The following is a 5,890-nucleotide window of genomic DNA, read 5'->3' on the forward strand; positions in this document are numbered from 1 at the left end:
GGGCCAATCAAATCAAGGTCACTGCTACTAAAAATAAAAATAGGCTTAGTACTGAATATCTCAAGTAAGGGTTGACATAGTGTGACCAAACTTGGTATATAGGACAAGTTTATGCAGAGCTTTCATGGATTGCCTTTCGGCCCCCTTGGGTCAAAGTCACTGTTACTAAAAATAGATTAATGTTTCAGTTATGGTTGACATACTTTGACCAAACTTAATATGTAGGAAGAGTTTATGGAGGACTTCCATTGGATTGTGTTTGGGGTCCATTGAATCAAGGTCACTGCTACTAAAAATAGAAAAATGCTAAGTCCCGGTACTGAATATCTCAAGTAAGGGTTGACATAGTGTGACCAAACTTGGAATTTAGGACAATATGCAGAGCTTTGATGGATTGCCTTTCGGCCCTCTTGGGTCAAAGTCACTGTTACTAAAAATAGATTACTGTTTCAGTTATGTTTGACATACTATGACCAAACTTAATATGTAGGAAGAGTTTATGGAGGACTTCCATGGGATTGTGTTTGGGGCCCATGGCATCAAGGTCACTGCTACTAAAGATAGAAGAAAGCAGTTGAAACTGAATCTCTTCTGCCAATCATTAAAAACCTGGTTTTGTCACATCCCGCTTCTTGTTCACTTTTTTAATTTGATTGTGTTATTGTGTTTGACAGGCACATATAACATTGTTATTGTTTTCACTTCTAAGTCAAAGCGGCGTGGTCATGCGCGCTGCCTTATAACAGCTCTTGTTTCTTAACTAGATGTTGCAGAAGTTTTTTTATATTGGTTGTCAGTGGGTTTTCTTTAAAATTCTTTCTTTAAACGTGCCTCCTGTCTTAAAGACTAAATTGTTTGAAGTGCCTAGAGTAGGATGATATTTGAAACAAGAGATATTTATGAAATAGTTTTATATGTTGTCCAAGGGTAATAACTTGTCCTCAATTGGAGGTGTTTGTGCTAGAATTGTCCTCAGTTGGAGGTCATTCACACTGCACTGTATTCAGTAGTTTTTCTTCTATGGTAAATACCATAATGTATAATCTTGTTCTGTTTTTGATGCTTTTGTCACTTTTCAGTGATGTGATGTTTTTGTATTGCAGCTGGACAGTGCCATGATGTGAATACTGTTGATACTGATGATGTGGATGCTGATGATGTGGATGTTGATAATGTTGATGCCTCCGTTGATCAACAAGGGACTGAAATAGGTACACTTATCGTTTTTATAATATAAGATGAACGGGTGCCTGATATTTGATGTTTTCATGTATAGATGAATGTAGTTTTCATAATGGGTTCAAAGTGATTGGAATGAAGTGTCTTCATTTGGACATCTATGGGTGTTCGACCAAATTCATTGTCTTTTGAGGTGATGATTTCATGTAGAACTTTGCTTAACAAATAAGAAATTCAAACCACCAGAGATATTAAAATCAGTTTGACATCATTCTAGTCGTAGGTTGAAGGTCATTTCACAATCTTGGTTGTACATCATTGTATGTAAATAACATTATCATTAACCGAAATGTTTAATATATGTACCTGTATGTGCTTACAATCAGTAAAGCTGAATACTTTTTTCAATATTATGCATACCACAGAACAAAATCAAAATACCAGAGGTTCAAAAGACAAAATACTATGTCATTTTGTTGCAACATGTCTCTTTTAGCCTAGTTGTGTAGAGATAAAATGTCTCCCTAAATCTAGGTTGGTGTGTGTGTGTTTGAGATAAATTATCTCCTGTATCAAAAACACTACACCTTCAATATTTCATAACCAGTACTGCATTTTAAATAATAGGCATCAAAGAAATTTGAAATACCTGAGATCTCAATACAGGCATGGTGTCTAATAAAAGTAACTGGCCTCCATTGAAGGTGATATTTTTAGAAAAGTCCTCAGAAAGAGGTTTTGTTAATGTACATCAATTTCATTCAAATAATACTTGTTGAGAGACACCTGTTTCATTATTATAAATAGCATTAATTGTTAGCGTTAAGAAACATAGCAGACCTATTTGCGTATATAATATGTTTTTGTCTCCATAGGCCAACTCGAAGCAGTCGAAAATGCTGGGATTGGCACAAACCATGTAAGAATCATATTGAAATTTGTAACAATTAGAAATTTCTATTCTTAAAGCAAATTTGATTTAAAAAGTGTTGTTTCTGTACTTTTGTGATCAGGCTTTTCTGTTGTCTTCCTTAGTGTACAATTAATTTTGTGTAACAACCATACTTGTAATCTTAAAAAAAAACCTATTCAGTGTTTTATTCAGTGTTTAAATTAGCCAGAATGTGTGTCATGTTACTGATCAGTGTAAAAAGTTACAGTGAAAATATCTAATTGTATTTAACAGAAAGGCCTTGAATTGAATTTCTACATATCAAATAAAATCCTGAAGTCAAACATGTTTAACATGGACAACAATGTATATTATATAGCACTGTAAGACATGTTGCTCAGGTCAGTGCTACAGAAAAATGAGTTTGCTTACCATGCCCATCAAATCAAATAATATAAAGGTTATCAGTGAAAACACATCATCTTGAATACAGGTCATATTTATATATTGACTTGCAGAGGCACTGTTGCTAATTCCTAGACAACTTCAATTGATAAAACATGTTTTAATATAGGATTATATGTTTTATGGTTATTTGTCCTATAGAGGACTATCAAGAACACACTTTCATATTTTAGTGCTCAAAATAGATGAAAATATAGTGATTTTTTTTGTCTATAAAATAGCCTGTATTTTTGTGTTTTAGGAAAAACGAACAGCCACAGTCAGAACACCTTGGAGCTAGGCTGAAGAAGACGTGGTAGAAAATGGCCTTAAAAAGTGTTTTAAGCTTAATACTCCACCAAAAATAAGTTAGAATGTCTTGAACTTATAAAGAAGTATCCAATTCTTGCCAGGCGATCAAGGACAATGGTGAAAGGGTACATTCGAACAAGGCAACTGGCCTTGCAATAGGCTCATCAAAAAGCAAACAATTAAACAAATAGATACTTTAAATTATAGAATAGACTATATTGCATTTTGATTTAAGCTTTATATCTGAATACCATCAGTGATTGACATTTTCTTTGGATATTGTTCTATTTTTATTTATTTTTTAACAATTAAAAATTTGAAATTGAATATGGTAATAACTTGTCCTCAATTGGAGGTGATTTTGCTAGAATTGTCCATGATGTTTGTGGTCATTTACACTGCAGTGTATTCAATTGTTTTTTTGTTCCATGGTAAATAATGGTGTGTGGTATTGTTTTGTATTGAATGCTTCTGTCACTTCTCAGTGATGTGATGTTTTTCGTGTTGTTGGATAAATTGATGAAATGCAAATGAAATATCATCATGTATGAACATGTCAAACAAAAATGTATTAACTTTCTTCTGTTTGCTATCAAAACGTTAAGTATTTGTTTGGTTGAATTGTATCTAGAGCCAATGAATGAAGATTTTTTTTATTACTGAAATTTGATATGCATTAATTTTTGTAAAAGAATTTTTTTCAGATAAAAGTATCTTGGTATTGTGATATGCCTTGGCACCTGTCAGGGCTGTGGGCATCATACAGTCTTTTACCTAGGACAGTAACTAAATCACTTCATATTTAAATAAAACTTGGTTAAGATGTTGCCAGGGACAATATGCATGTGTACATCAAGGGGCATAACTCTGGCTTTAGTTTGTATTGAGTTATGCCTCATTTTCGAAGGAGAAAAAAACAGACGAGCGCTGGTGTTCTCTTCATGGCGCTCTTGTTGACCTTGGCAAGATCAAGGTTCAATGTTGAAATAAGATATGCCTTGTAAGTTATTTTAACTAACAGGGGAAAGTCTGACAATCAAGTTTAGACTTTAATAGCTTTAATAGTGATTGTTGTGTAAAGTGGACTTTCAACATATTTTATCATATTAATAGAAGTATGAATTCTGCTCTTTGGAGCTAAAAATTATCTACTTTCCGGCTATTGATAATTATGTACTTATTTCACATATCCGAGCATGTTATGTATCCGAGGTTCTTTTGACATGTATTTGTATCCATTTGTCTACATTATACTGATTACTTAGTATTGATATATTCGTATTTAATACCTGTCTTGTAATGATCTGCTATATAAATATATCCATCCATCTGAAGTTTCTGTTAATTGACACTTAACTATTACAGTATTACAATCGGACTAATAAAATACTTCTGAAAACTTTACTGACTTGCTGACATTATCCTTGATGTATATGCAAACAGATATCTGTGTCACATCCTTAAAGTGCAAAGGAGTCATTTAAGTTCCACAAGATGATGCGTTGTTCGCATTACATTACAGTATTAGTCCCATGTAACACACTGGGTGATTCAGTTTTTCAACGCAGTCGTTATCACACGCTGAAATAGCCATTGAAATTAAGGGCAGTTAGTATGACTATCTGTTTTACTTCCATATAAGAGTTACAATATGCAGGTGTTATTTTTTTAGAAAAGAAACAGTGAGAAAGATTTTACCAGCTTGACCTATAAACGCACCGACAACATTTCTGTTCTGTAGTACCGTACGAATTCGCTGGATTGATACCCGTCGGCGTCGCTAAATTAGGCATTTTTCATGCATCAAAAATGCAGAAAGTATGGTCTGATCATATATTCAATGAATAGCAACAACAACATAATAAAGGCATTTCACAAATACATTTAAACACCCTTTCCAAGTTCCATCCATTTGAAGGCAGCCAGAGCCTACTCGCCGAAGACAAAAAATATTTCAAGTAGCAAAGAGCCTCAACATTGCTTAACACTGGTGGATTGAATTTCGTTTATGGACCAGAACTAAGATACATAAATGGCTCCGCATGGTGGAAATTAACTGACGAGTCCGGATGGAAGGGCGTGGTGGTGGGGCGGGGGGGGGGGGAAGGTAGGGGCCGAACAAATCAATCCATGTGTTCATCTTACGATCATATCTAGGAACAAAAATAGAAATGAAGTTTACAGTTAGGAAGATACCAAGCGGGGTATCTTTCGAAACGAACACATCAGGCGCAAAGGACTCCAAATGACATTTGGTCCGCGGAAGGGTTGGGCTCGTGTCACGCCCGGGTGTCCCCTCCGGTCGAGATTTTTTTTCAATTGTAAGCATTGAAAGACTCGATTTCCAGTGAGTTCAGGTTTTGTTTTTATGTTTTTTTCTCTAAACCTTTTTACGTTTCAAATAGTTGTTAGATCTAAAACTAATATCGTTTGGTAACATTTATTCACTGAGAAAAAAATGCTAATATGATAAAACAGTAATACACATGTTATGGACACGTTTGTAAGCACACATTTAATACTAGTATTTTCTATTTCTGTACCAAATACAAACAGTCACAAATAGTCGCAAATTAATAAATTAAATTCATTTTAATCAATTAGAGTAATCATGCCATGGTGACCTGTATATTCAATATCGTGTCAGACATGAATTAATCTATATGCGCGTAGCTTCATTTGAAATACAACTTAAAAAAAATGGTATCAAATTTTGCGGCCCAATTGCCGTTACTAGCTAGAATATTGGGACCGCGGCCACGGCCCCTGTGGTACCAGCTCCTACGCGCCTGAACAAACTGAGAAAATCTCGAACAAACATTACATGATTTTTCGAATAAGTGTAGAGCACTCGAACAATGGATTTTTGAAAGTAAAAAATGGGTAATTTATCTGCCTATAGTCGAGGCTGATATTTCTTAGCATTAAAGGGTCTGCAACCCTGCTATTATAATGAAGAGAACTGGTTATTAATTTGCATTATTTTAATAATCATACATACTTATATGCATGAATTTACATTACATGCACCCTGACGATGATTTACCAAGATATCGCTCCATT

At 34.4% G+C, this 5,890-nt stretch overlaps 1 long non-coding RNA gene across 1 annotated transcript; it reads left to right on the forward strand.

Annotated features, from left to right (window-relative positions):
• The first annotated feature begins 1,565 nt into the window (after positions 1-1,565).
• Positions 1,566-4,231, forward strand: LOC128236204 (uncharacterized). Its single transcript, XR_008261288.1, has 2 exons — positions 1,566-2,098; positions 2,778-4,231. It is a non-coding gene; the product is annotated as an uncharacterized LOC128236204 (long non-coding RNA).
• The last annotated feature ends 1,659 nt before the right edge of the window (positions 4,232-5,890 follow it).

Source organism: Mya arenaria, chromosome 5, assembly GCF_026914265.1.
Source record: "Mya arenaria isolate MELC-2E11 chromosome 5, ASM2691426v1".
Taxonomy (NCBI): Eukaryota; Metazoa; Mollusca; class Bivalvia; order Myida; family Myidae; genus Mya; species Mya arenaria.